The 14,935-nt window shown below is 35.4% G+C and overlaps 1 protein-coding gene across 1 annotated transcript in view; it reads right to left on the bottom strand.

Moving 5' to 3' along the window:
- htr4 (5-hydroxytryptamine receptor 4) overlaps positions 1–14,935 on the bottom strand; it is a 151,630-nt gene that overhangs the window by 23,544 nt on the left and 113,151 nt on the right. The window lies entirely within an intron of this gene.

Here is a 14,935-nt window from a genome sequence, read left to right on the forward strand (position 1 = left end):
TTTATTAGTTGTAAGCACAAAATCATCATAATTAACAGGAATATAACACCAATCTGTGTGTAATTAATCTATATGTGTTTAACATAGTGCATTGAATTACTGAATTTTCAATGATATTCTAATGTAAAATTATGAAACTATATTTGACACTACGTAAAATATTAACAGTATTTTTCATGAAAACAATTTTTGTTTTTAAAATTCAAAAAGTTGTTTGTTGTACCGTCAGCCCACTCCAAACAGGGTGATTCATTTGCCACCAATATTGTCATGAACAAACTTCCTATTGGGACATCCATGCCCAAAAATATTGCATGTAAACATGTGACCGTAACAGATATGTACTTTTTATAATGATGAGTGTTTCTGGTTGTCGTAAACCTGGAAAAAAAAAAATCTTGAAATTATTTTTCTCTATAAGAAGATTGTTTTAATGAACACAAATGTGACAAAATGAGTTCTCCAATGTGTGTGTGTGTGTGTGTGTACTTTTGTGTGTAAGAGTGTGTTTCTTGATGTCTCGCAGCCTGTAAAGCCCTCCAGGGAGACAAACAGTGTTGAGTAGTGATGTAATTAGAACCAAGTATCTTGCCAGTGTAGCCACAAGTGCACCAGAGGGGTCCAAGGAGATTTAAGTGGACAAAGTGGACAGAGGAGGGACAGTAAAAAGATTGCCTTCCATTGCTTAAAACCTCTCTCATTCTCTTTAACATCCTTCTCAATTTCACTGTTTTATCGCCCTCTCAATTGAAATCAAGCTGTGAGCTGCATGTCCTGTAAATGTCTTGCTTCTCTACCTTCTGCAATTATCATAAATCACAATATAAAATATTTTCAGTGTTTTTCATCCATCTGATGTGGCAGGTCCATCCATTCTGTTAATCAGTTAGCATTATTTATAGCGGCTTTATCCAAATTAATTTACACATTTTGCCATGATTTCTTTAGTAAAAAGTATATATTGGACAACAACATGATCTAATTTGAGAAATTGTAAGCACAAAAACATATTGACGCCATAAAATGTGATCATTGTCCTCATTGTAGTCTAAATAAATTGTTACATATTGATGAATCTATAATAACTGCAGCAGTCTTCCCTGAATCCTTTTATTTAAATAACTCTAAATGCCTCACATGCTAATAAATGCCTTGGCAGTAAATGTTCAAACTAACTGCTGTCGAATATTAATGGTGACAAGTTTTGTTTTTCTCAAGTGATTCTTAGAGCGTTTTGCAAGGTTTCTCAGACTCCCAAATCATTCAGACACGTTAAGATGAGGAGGAGCTTCACCTCTACTACGATTTTCTTCAAAACGACTGACTTTGTACCTTCTAGCAATTTTACATTTTCTGCCCTCTCACAGAGTAGAACTGCCTCGACCAGTAAATGGACCACTTTTCATTCCGGCTCAGCTTGCTCTTCTGTCTGTCAGTCTTCCGTCACCTCAACCAAGATCCCAAGAGATGATAATACACATTCAGTAATACCTAAGTACTATCTGACATTAGACGTAATATACCTCATTTGGGTTTTCAGGAAAATACACTCCCTGTTCTGAAATGTCCTGAAGCCATGCACAACCCTATATTTTAAACCGTGGATAATGTTACCATAACTAAATTAGCTTCCTACTTGAAATTATATATTCTAGCAAGTTTTCAGCAAACATCTTGTGAAAAAAAAATAAAAAATTCTAATGAATTATTTATTTAATATAGTTTACAAGAAAGATCCTCAACAAATGATTTGATTGTAAACTTTTAATTAAACGTCTTAAATCGAAGCCTGGAGTCTGATAAGATGAATGAAGGGGATACTGAGTGCATAGAAAACAGTTGATCATAATTGATTTCTTTGTTGCATGATGATGTATGGCTTTGTATATGGCTACAGTATTTATTTATAATAAATAAAATATATAAATACATGGTAGGAATAGTAACATATAAGAATGTTGCCAAAACTGCAACACAATGTCATCTTTTGCATAATGTGAATGGGAAATCATAGCATAATCTAATGAGTTTTCATACATTTTTAAAATGTTTTATCAAATCACACAAACTTGTCAAATTAAGCAACATTCTGGACATGGCTAAAATTCAAAAGGCTTGGGTAACATCTGTCAGTGTTAATCCAGATGGATAGTTTTAATTTTGATGATTGTGGGTTACAAGCAAATAACTAAAACCTGACATTCAGTTATTCCTGTTTTTCTGGACCTTTTTTAGCCACACTTTTTCCATCCACTCAACTTTCCATTAATATGCTTGAATACAGATATCTGAACAACCAGTATTTTCTTCTTCTTTTTTTGCCTCTTTTGTGAATTTTGTGTCTTGTCTGCTGGACAATTTTAACTTACAGCTTAGTGTTAAGCAAAACTTATCGTGATAAAAAGACACAACAATTTGAACGCTATGAGTTTTCTTTTATGAATAAAATTACTAGAATAAAGAAACTTTTAGAAAGCACCAAAGTTAATGAGATGCGTCTGGAAATCGTAAGTTTCATTGCTTGTGTCATGGTGTGCAAGGTTTGACAGACTCACTTGACAGAACCTTGAGGTTCCCTAGAAATACAGCAGCTAGACAGGTACTGGTCTGGTGTTGCAGAACCAGAGCAACAGCTTGGAGGCAGAGGAGCAGCCACTGGAGAAAAAGGAGAGGGAAGAAGAGGAAAAGTAAAGGAGAATGTGGATCAAACAAAAAGAGATGAAAAATTGAAATTAAAAGTGCAATACCAATAAGGGATAAGAAAAATAAATGACAGGTAAGATGATGCAAAAAAGAAAGGTATAAATAAGGGAAAACAATGAAGAAAATGTTTTATAAAACAATCAGAATGAAGGAAGGACATGAAAATAAAGTGGAACCAATAATGGAAAGTGTCAGGAAAAGGCAGTTAAGCAAAAAACAAATGTAGAAACAATAATGTGACAAAAGAATAATAATAAAATGTGATGATGTACCAAGAAATGGAAAAAAAGATGCACAAAACACAAGATTAAAGGAGTAATTAAGGATGGTTGTTATAGAGGGAGGGGCCAGGAGAAAGAAAGGGAGGAGCAGAGAAAGGAAAAACAAGGTTAGTTTTCACCAAGAGGAGTCATCAGACAGCAGGCAGGAAAGACTTCAGAACGGGTGTGTAAATCTGAGTTTGTGATATGCTGTAGATCATTTCTCAATAACAACAGGAGAAAAAGCAAACCTGATGTGCATAAATATAACTTACAATAAAATGTTTTTTTTTTCTTTTTACCATTGTTTCTCAAACTTTTTCAACCTTAAATCTAAGTGTCTGTCGTTACAGGAGACAGACAATGTTAAATAACCGAATAATATTTTTTATATTTTATGTCCAGTACAATAGATTAAATACTTATAGTAGTAAAACTAAGATGTAATATAAATACAAATATTAGTAAAGTAGTAAAGTATGAGCTTCATTATCAGCAGTCAAATCTCAAAACTAACTGTAGGAATCACCAAATGCTTTGGGTCACATGCTCAGCAATACTGCTTCATATAAACAAACATTCATACATTTGCACAACAAAACCATGTTTAACCCCATATCAGGATCAGCCTGGAGCAGAATTTTTCAGGAAATTAATATTAAAGTAAGAGAAAACAAAAACAAGTATTTTGCTATTTTTGAAGAAGGGGGAACAGAGACCAGATCTGTAGATGTGCAAATCTAGTAGAGACATACCCCAAAACTGCAGTAAAAAGTGTTTCTACAAAGCATAAACTCAAGGGAACTCAAAACAAATGCATGTTGCACTTCTCAAATTTTAATTGTAAGAAAAGTTGAAGCCTATGTACGATTCTTCTTCATGTTCATGTGCTGTTTTAGCTTGGTCTGAAACATAAAATGCTGTAATGTACATTTAAGTAACATTACATTGAAAATTCAACTCAGGAACATTTTCAAGGCAAGGCATTGCATATTTGCAAGAAACTGTTTTTTTCACCAGATTCAGTTGATCCCTACTCTGACTTTCACAATTAAATTATTATCTATCTGTGGTAAAACTTTCTGAGCAGATTGATGCCCACACAGATCTTGTAGAACTAAGTTCAAACTGAAATGTTTTCTTTTTAACTCTAAAAATGTTGTCTCCAACTAGCAGCTACAGTAATGACCTCAGTCTGCTTTTGATTACAGTGTGAAGCTGGCATATGAATATTACTTTCCAAGACATTTGGAAGAAATTCGACTGTGACTTCAACAGGTACTGACATAATGAAAAAAGTTGGTTTGTGAATATAATGAGAAGATGAGAGAGAGAAAGTGATGGACCAACAGATTGAAAAAAACGTGGCAACCACAAGCTTACTGACTACGGTACACCAAGTTGAAAGACAAATCAGGCTGGGATATTGGACAAGAAGAGTCTGTGCGGGCGGGGGTGGATGGTTATTTCTTTCCCATTATAACAACATTCAACAGAGGAAAATGGAAAAACTCTTTTGATTTCCAGCAGTTTAAGAAACTTTGGGATTTCTTTGCTGCAGATAAAATAAAAGGAAGGCTCAACATGAAGCGTTTTAACACTGAGAATTAGATGCATCAAATTAAAATCAACGAACCTCTTTTTTTTATTGCATCTTACTGAAATATTTAACGAGAAGTTAGGCACAAGCATTGACAAACCAAATGAAAAGCGGTTTTATGCAGAAAATCTGTCTCACCTGTTGAGAGCATGGAAACCTGTACAAGACTGACTCTATTATGAATTTTGTCTCCCAGAAGTAATGTCTCAATATATGTCCAGGACTGAAATTGCATAATATAGACTTATTCCATAATTGTCTTTTCTTGACATAAGATTTGTTTCTAGTGAAGATACATCTCTCTTTACGTTAGCATTTTCAATCCTGCAGATGGATGTTCATTTATATAACATTTCAGAAAGGTTGTCTTCTCTCCAGTAACCTTTGTCGAATAATACCACTGTGGTTCACACAGTAATTGTACTTTGCACCCGGTGACACAGGCTACTATGGCAACCTGTTACCTATAATCAGCCCACTTCCTTCAGCTTGTTCATCCTATGGCTGCATTTCTTTGGTCTGAAAACGATGAGCAGGGAGCTGCAGCTGAAAACAACTTGATGAATATTTGTGCAGCCACAACATTCTCATTACTTTCTCTTCTTGTTTAAACAAACATCAAGCGTTGGTTTATGGGATGACATACGCAAAACCAAGCCCCTGACTAAGCACCAGTAAAAACATCATGAAATTAGAGGTAAATTGGATCATGTAAAACTATCCAAAGCTGAATAATTTGAAAGTAATTATCTGGGTTTGGCTTGGCTCAGGTTTAGTTGTTGGGCCCAATGGACTGACTTTAGGTTTAAGTGAGGACAGAAACTTCCTCCTTTCCCACATTTTAAACTTACGACTAATAACAAATGTGAATAACTACCGTCTTGTTCAGAAAGTGCTGACTTTACATCTGAATGAGAGCATGTGTTAGCCTGACTTGTATGTTATAGGTTTGATGTTGAATGTAGCTTTACAACATCAACAGCCTGAAGCCACCACTTCCTGTTAGGCTAACAGGAAGTGATAGGTAACAAACCTAGTGTGCAATTCAACAAAGAAAAAAAATCAAAAGTTAACAGGTAAGCTTTCAAACGTGCAAATACTGAGCAGTTACGACTGCAAAAACGTGATATGAACTTATGCCTTAAGTCATTTTCACTGGCGTATAACGATTCTCTAAAAGAAGCTGTAGTGATGCAGCAGCTGCTGCTGTTGGACCAGAAAGCAGGTGTGTTTTATGACACCATGCACTCTCACACACACACAGCAGAGTATTTTTAAGCTTTGTCCTTTCTTGTTCCTCACCTTCTACCTCCAGAATAATGAGCAAATGGAACAATAGCATGAAAAAAGGGAGAAACATTAGCCATTAATCATATTTATTTATGCCTGAATAAAAATAAATAAATAAATAAAATAGTTACTTTTACTGAAACCTTTTTGTTTTAGACTGACAAATTACTACCATCATGTTTACGGTCAGTATAATGTTCCTGTTTGTTTAAACGCTTCCTTAACTTTAAGCAAGTTACAGCAATACACAAACATTTCAAAAGTTCCAGTTCTATCTCATTAATCCAAATGACTTACCCAAAATCTTTGCAGAGGGTTTAAATCAAAGACGAGACAGGCCAGCGTGTGTCAAATCAGCAGTTTAAGAAGTTCCTCTGGAAATTAGTCTCATAATGTTATGGTTTGTATGCAGATATACATGCCAAACTAAAGCACATTGAAATTGATGTACTCTGAAGTTCATCTTGCAATTACACTGGTAATAGATCTTCAGCAAACTGTTTAAAGTTTGTTTAATTAAGAAAGAGGTCTTATAAAGGTTCTAATGTAACCTTTATAGTTTCATCTCTACAGTTTAGCGCTAATTATATTTCAAAAGTTAAAAAGTGTTTTTTTCTTTTTTTCACATCAGTCAGACTAAAATAAAACAGTTATTTCCTTTGAGACAAAGGATTGGTTTTGAAATGTTCCCGTTTTCTCCAGCATGAAAGCTGTTTTGATAAACTAATTATAAGGCTGAATGATTTGCTTCCTTCAAACATCTGCCTACAGTCCACGGTTTATTGATTAATGAACTAAAACATCTATAGTAAAAATTACAAAGTTTTTACTTTGCATTAAAAGTTACCTCCTAGAAAAGCCAAAGTTTCTGTGAAGCTTTGCAGTTCTTTGCTGTAATCAGTAATTTAAACAAGAAAAAAATCCTCCTTGACTCACCTTGACGTTGAGAGTTTTCTTTATAAATGGAGAAGGGAAGGGCAAGGATGGCTTTTTAAAGCTTCACTAAATTATACATGAACATGTTCTAAATTGTGAGAAGGTGCAATCTCTTTTTACCCTTTCAAAGAGACAGAAACACATTTAGAGAAGAGGCTTTGACATCTGCGGATACATAAAAAGCATGAAGATGTGAGAAACTAGGGACAAATAACTTTATATTTCCTTAGATTTTTTTTTAACTGAATAAGCTCTTACATAATCCAAGTTTTTTGCACTTCACCGCCGCAAACCTCCTGCTTATTCCAGATAAAGGTCATCATCTCTCAATCTAAACAAATTTGACACATTTGACTGAAGATGGCCTGTTATTGAATGTTACACTGTAATCTGCTCCCCGGCACCAATCAAATCCATTTGTCGCCTGAAGAGTAATCCTTCCTTTAATAAAATGAGGTAATGTATTTAGATGAGCTTGTTTCAATTCAATTTAAGATGCTAAAGTGCTTAATTGATTCTATTTGAATAAACAATTATGATTTAATTTGAGGCAGAGTCAAACAGTGTTGGCTCTGTGGCTGTCACAAAGGAGAGTGAAGTCTCTTCTCTATAACCAGCCCTGCAGATATGTAAAAAGAGAAAAAATTAACTGAATGATGTGCTTAAAATACAATGCACTGAAAAAAAATCACATTAAGTGGCGATTCCATTACAGGCTTAATTATGAAATGTATGCAGCTTGAGAAAGGATATGTTTCTGGTTCCTTGAAGAACTACTGGAGTTCCAAAGGAGTCAGAAATGTATTTTCAAATGAATGTTACAAAACAGATTAAACTGTCTATAAAACAGACAGGTACCGAGTGGCTACAAAAGGCTGTGGTGTCGGTGGTTGCAAAAGCAAAGACTTGGGCTTCAGGTACTTTAGAGAAAGACTTTTTGGTGGCTTCAAGGAAGTTCTGGTAAATTATTGGGTGACTCAGAAAGAGAAAGAAGGATCCTTCTCAGGGTGTTTAGTTTGGGAATGGAACTGCAGACTCAGACTGGGAATATTTTTGGCTGGTGAAAGGGGCACTATGAGAATCTCTACAGTCTGGTCACCATGTCTGCTACGGGGTGAGGAGAATTTGAGCACTTGAAGGGAAGCAAAGGGATTAAAAAGCTCCAAAGTGGTAGGGCATCAAGGATGGACACCTCTCAGCCTCCGTTGGAAAGGCATTTGTTAGGTTTCTGGAGGGAATGATGGAGTAGTGTGGGTTTCATTCATCATTTTGAAACAAAGATTGTTCAACGCAGTTTCTCACGTATTGGGAAAAAAAACCCCAAAACAAAACATGGAATTAAAAAGAAAAGTCAGACTCATTTTGTTTGATTGCAAGCCGTAGTTCAGCTACAAATCCTGCTCAGTGAATTCAGCTTACCAAAAAGCCAGTAGGAAGACAAAAGAAAAGATTTTAAAAACTGTAATTCTTTTTCTGGATCACCACTCCTCTAATCTCTTTGTGACAACCAACCAGCAGGGGGCACCCTAGATAGACAGCATTAAATTCGTTCAGCTTGAATTATTAAAATTCATGCTCCAGGTATATTAACTTAGACTAAGAATACATATTTTTTTCCCCTCCCGCTTACTGAGTTTTCCAAAAGTTTCAAAACATATAAACTACCTAAAACTGGATCTATAGAAGGAAGAGAAAAAACTGAAGAGACAAGGAGATATTGTATGAGCATCTCACTCTAAAACCCCTCTGTTTTGTTATTTTCTTAAACAACAGAACCTGTTGCACCATTTGCATTGTGATTTGTAATGGTTACCAATATATTTCACTGCTTTGCCGTTAAACTGAAATGAAGGTGACAGCAAATTAACTGCTGTGAAGGTGGAAGGTATAAGATCCAAAATCACACTCTACTGAAGTCTCCGTAAAACCTCAGACATGCCCTACCCCTTATATTAGTGTATCAAGCTACATTAAAACAGGTTTATTCTATTTTATCTGAGTGACTGAAGATAAGATAAAGTTATGGGAACTTCTAGTTCTTAAAACTATCAAATCCAAAGTGCAACATATCACAGAAACAAATGTATAATTGGCATTTTAAAACTAATACACAGTCTGATTCTTCCAGCATCAAATCAAAAGCTTTGAAGAATAGCTGTGCTTGCTTCAGAATTGATATATGTCCTTAGAACTAACAGGAAAAATAATTGTAAAATTCCACTCTCTTTAAAATTGTTGTTGGCTCAGTTTTTGGTGCTTTATGGCTGTGAGTTTAACCACCTCTGTGTTTTACTGCAGAGCAGCTGAAATAAAAACGTCAGCAGCATACCAGCCAGCAAAGTCTGAGTCAAAGGCTTCATCTCCCAGCAGGGGGGGAGCTCACACACGGTACATTTTGACTGCCACAAATGATGGAAACTGGTCATTAACTTTGCGTTTTAAAAGACCAAAACATAAATCATTTCACCTCTTATTTTTAAAGTAAGTATAGCAGGTTTAAAAATGAAGTTTAAGGCATTTCTTTTTTAAATATTTACTTCTTTATGCTTAATTTGCTTTCCTCCTCTCCAGATGAGTAATATCCATCTGCTTTTTAAATATTATGTTTGTGCTTTAAGTCTGCGATTATTTATGTCCTTTTTTGGTCTACCTGCAAGAGTAGCATTTCCTTCTCCAGTTCATTCTCTAACCTTTGCAATCCAACCCTCATGTACTTCACCTTAGTCATTATTCTCTCTAATTTCTCACCTCCACTCTGACCTATTAACTCATCTCCTACTCACTTCTTCCAAACTTTATCTCCTCGTTCTACTTTCTGCTTTCATCTCACCCTTTTTTCTTTTCTGCTTTCTCCTTCCTTGATTTTCTCTTTACGTTGTTTCTCCTCATTTGTTCTGAATGTGTTGTTCACCTTTGCAATTTGTTTATTTTTTCAGTTTTTAAATTATTTTAAATGTTTTTGATACTCCATCAGCCCTCTTTCTTACTACTTACCATATTTTCTTCATTTATCTATCTCACATTAAAATGTCCATCTCATTAAAATGACCCTTTCTGAATTTTATTTTGTCTTTCCTCTTCCTCTTTTGTGTACAGTGAACAATTGTTTCTCAATACTGCTTGTTGTCTTGGGACTGACTCTTTTTAGATAAATTACTCCGATGAGAGTATAAATACTCGGGAGGCTTTCTGTTACTGTCTGTGACAGAGTGTATAATGAACAGTGTTAAGACGCCATGGAGAATGAATGTATCATATGTCATTCCTTTACTTTGCCAGCTTAAGTGGCTGATTCATCATAATCAACATACATTTCACTGTTATGTTTGGAGTGCAGCAGGCATATATAATGATTCAATAAATCAAAGTTCATTGTGAAAAGTAATTTAAGGATTAGTCTCCTGACATATTAAGCAGTGGTTGGATCCAACAATTACCAGAAACAATTTGCTATAAGCTGTTTTTCTTCCCTGTAAGCAAACGAGTTAATGAAAAGCTTGCAGATTGCTGGTTTGGATCTCAACTAGAGTCCTAGAAAGGATGTGTTATTTATCTAATGTGTTATTTATCTAATATATTTGATATTTCAAGTCTTGTGAAGATTCTACAGTTATAATGCAGCAACTATTGAATTTAATACGCCGGGAGTTTAGTTTCTCATGATAAAATAAAAAAATGACAAAAAAAAGTCTCCAAACACAACAGCTTTGTCCTGTGCAGTCTGAATATATAAACATCATTTTCAAAATTTTACAAATTTAAATTCTGACAAAAAGACCAAAATAAAATTATTTATTTTACGAGTCTAAATCTCCTTAGGGCTGCAGTAGGTAACTAATAAAATTATGCTTTTAACCTGTTTTCTATATCCTCCCTGTTGTCCTGCAGATCTGCAGAAACAGAGGTGCAAAAAGTGGGTATGCAGCGCATGCAACGCATAGGGGCGCAGCAACAGAGGGGGCGCCAAAACCCCGTCTGGAGGGGGCGACGCACCGATTATGTTTTCCCATACAGTTCAGCGCGCCTCACGCTCCTTCACCTCTCGCACATAACGACATACATGTAGCGAGTTTTACACTCGACGTAGCGTCGCCTCGGGGGGAGGTGGAGGGGGGTGTGTTTGAGCGTCGGTCCTTCACCCTGAAGTTCCTTCCCTCGGAGGGGGTGGGCGCCGATTTATGTTTTCGCATCCACCTGACTAATGTGCAATTGTGCCACTGTGCAGAAATACACATCTTCCAGTCCGAAGCAACCAGTCAGAGCCAGGAGGAATCGTCTCAGTGTCTATCATGCTCATATATGTATGAATCCAAATTAACATATGAGTTGTAATAGTTTTTTTAAGTCTTGATATTTCTTGAATAAAATTCCTTATAAGACAGATTTTGGAAAATAAAACACACTGAAATCAGCTTCCACTGAGTATGAATGTGTCGTAGTTTTGAGATCACAACATCTCTTTTATGCTAATATCTGGAATAGCATAAAATGAAAAAAATGAATGAGATTTTTTTTTGTTTGTTTTACTTCCTCTGAGTAATAACAGGGCTCATCAGGGACATGATTTCAAAACCCTGAGACTGACCGGCAATAATTCCACCATGGGTCTCACTCAACAGGAGCCTAAAACCCAATCTGGGCCACTCTGACATACCCCTGGCATTTTAAAAGCTCCGACTCTCACAGCTCAGTGGCTGCGCTGTAATGGACCATGTGGGAAAGGCTTACATAAAAAAGGACCCAATCCACAAAACTCTTCAGTAGAATGGGCATCTGACTGAGCCAGTATTGAAAATAGTTATGTTTTGGTCTGTTTTCGTGACTGCCCCAGGCAATCTCCTCAACCTGAGATTCTGCATGTCAAAGCAAATGAAATAGTGTCATCATTTTTTATTGCTTCAATGTGCTTTCAGTTGATGAGGAGTGATGTTTGTGCAGGACATCAGAGGACAGAGTCGTGGTGTGCAGATGTAGAACTGGTAGGTTGAACTTATCCAAGTTTATTTTTCCAGTGCTTCTATTCCTTTTACACTTTTCATGCTTTTTGAATCATGACTCCTTCTGTCAGCCCCCTCAGTTTGTATTTTTGTAGAGTCCCTCCAGACATCTTAAACTCTGCTGCTGATTGAAAATAAACCTGTTCCTTTTAGCAACAGTTTTTGATTATATGACGTGTCCCCCTGTGATCTCCAATGAAACGTTTCATTATCTGTTTTGCTCATCATTTTACCCATTTGAATTTTCCTTTGCATGCAGACAATTTACTTGTATTTTAAAGTTTTTAATCATGACCCATGCTTTTCAGCTACAACAACTAACAATGAGTAAACTATTCTTAGCAAGCACCTTGGTTTCACATTACTAATGTGACATAAAACTGGTAAAATTAGACTTTTTAATCCCTTGTGCTGTTTGATCTACCCACCATCGCATGGTCTCTTCTCTTTTATTTTAAAAACAGAGCAAACAGTCAGAACCCAGTTAATCAAAGATGTTTTAAAAATGTTCATGAAAGCAAGACTACAAAAAGAAACTCTGACACACCTTTGTCTGCTCTAAGGAGATTGCTTAAGTGTAGCGTCCATCAATCTATTGTGTTTCGCTTATCTAAGATGATTTCACACTGCTATCATGTCTGAAAGGAAAACACATTACTGCAGACAAATCCTCAGTCTGTCTATTTATCTCTATTCAAACCCTCTGGACCCATCCAGAAGGGAAGAGGTTCATTGTTCCACAGTCAGGACAAAAGCCAGAATGCACTTCTTAAACTTGAAGTTTGACTTTAACACAGAAGAGAAAATTTTCCCTGTAAATCAACTACTTCTACCTTACAAAACACAAACCTATAATTTTCATACAGAAAGGATCCAGCAAAACTACACAAGTTCAACAGTTTGAGGAAGTAGAAAGCTTTCCTAAACCAAAAGTAAAACTTACCTACAAACTGTGATATTCATTATAGGCTCATTAAGCTAAGCATTAAACAGACGAGGTTCCAAAAAGTCCCGTTAAATGCAACATTTTTAACAGGATACCTTTTGGACAACAGGGCTACGTTTTGATGGCTTTGGTATTCAAAGCAGAAACTTTGACAAGTGGTACACAGACCATAGGGTGCCCCTATGAGTCATAAAATGAACCTTTCTGAGTGTTTCTGCAGTCCAGCTATTCAGGTTCAGGATCTCAGGGGACACCAGCACTTAATAGATGGTTACCAGCACACAGCTCCAACCTTGCAGAGCCGTCAGTGAATTTTAGAGTCCTAGCAAAAAGACAGGAGCGAAAATGAGCGAATATATACTGTAGTATATATATATATATATATATATATATATATATATATATATATATATATATATATATATATATATATTGGATTAAATACTGGCATTACAAGGATTAGGAAAATCTAAGTGAAGCAGGACCAAGGAATCATTGAAGCCTCTAGGGATTTCCACAGATGCACTGAGGTGTAATGTTTGCAGCCTGGCGACAACTGAATAGATGATATCACATTGAGTGTTGCCAGGTAACACAGGTAATCCCTGGAAGAAACCATGAATGGAAATTCACAGTAGTTCAATATCTAGCGTGTGGAAATATTACATGCCTAAAGCTGCAAAAAAAAAAAAAAAAAAATCAGTTGATTATTTTTGCTTAATCACTTGAAATCAGTGACCAACAGGTCAAATAGAAAGATACACTTTAAAATCTGAATTTTTAAAGTGGATTAAGCGCATCAACACAAAAAACTGCCACCATTTGCCTTTAACTTGATGTACTTATGTTGGCATGAAAACTGATAATCCTTAAGAATACATTGTATGATGCAGAAAAAAATAATTATCTTGTGATTTCCTCATTTTCTGTTGCATCAAAGTCACTCACTTCATCAGAAAACCTATGGCATATTTTTTCCTCTGAAAATAATCAGCAAGTAGGACTTAAAACATATCCAGAAATCGGGCGAGGCTTGAACAATAATGCAAGTAACAAAAACTGAAATCCCTCCTCTCAATAATGTAATAATTGCAACGCAATAATGTTAGAAGTTTTTTAACATAAGAAAATGTAGTGTTCACTATCGAAGCACTTGAATAGTTAACCGTGTAACAAATGAAGGTGACATGTTGACTGTGCTCTTCTTGAATGTCAGCACATTCCACTAATTAATCTAATTACCAAATAAATTCAAAAGTTAACTGAATAATATTTATCCACTTATAAAATAATACATTTACATAATAAGCCACTGAACAACAATCTAAAGCTTTTGTGTAACACTGGGCCGCACAACAATAATTAGATACAAACCTCACAATAATATTTATTCTTAAAAGAATGGATATGACTATATTAATCAGAAAATATTAGTATAATAACCAGAAAAGGTTTGTTTTGTTTGCATGTACCTTTTCCTTATAATCTGAGGCCATTTTCATAAACTAACTCCTACCAATAGAGGCAATTCAACCAGATGGAGATTATATAAGACGCATTATCTTCCCATGCCAGAGGATTATGCAGTATGTAAATATGACATTCACTGAGACACAAATAATTATTTAACGGACACAGATTTGAAAAGTGAATTATGAAAAAAGTAAAAAAAAGAGAGTACATGATTAAACCCTCGATGATATCAAAGGTTACAAAATGCCTTTTTTGTTACTGTTTTTTTACATCTACACTTTACATGTGCGATTAATCTCTGTCAGCATAAACAGGATGAAGATGACATGAAAAGGCTAAAGTGACACACTGCCATTCATGAACAAAGATACGATTCTTATCGAGACATAAAGACGGATGGAAAAACACTTAACTGGCAACTGGGGAGTATCCTGAACATAATGTCCTTATCAGCGTGAAACATGAGCTCCAAGTCACAGGTTTAGAGAATAATGATCATTTAAACCCATAGGGACTAGGAGAAATTCTTATGGAATTAAACTCATCTCCATAACACCTGGAAAGAAGTTAGTTTGTTCTCAGATGGCTCATGTTTGCAAATTGTATTATCCTGATGTCAACAGTAACAAGTTTTTAAGATCAGACAACACACTAATGTCTTTTTGTAAATTGTATAAGGCTACCAAAGCAAAGACATATGGTAGAAATATAAGATATTAAATTATAAATT

Source organism: Poecilia mexicana, unplaced genomic scaffold (genome assembly GCF_051168715.1).
Source record: "Poecilia mexicana isolate PSO_F unplaced genomic scaffold, ASM5116871v1 scaffold_10, whole genome shotgun sequence".
Classification (NCBI taxonomy): Eukaryota; Metazoa; Chordata; class Actinopteri; order Cyprinodontiformes; family Poeciliidae; genus Poecilia; species Poecilia mexicana.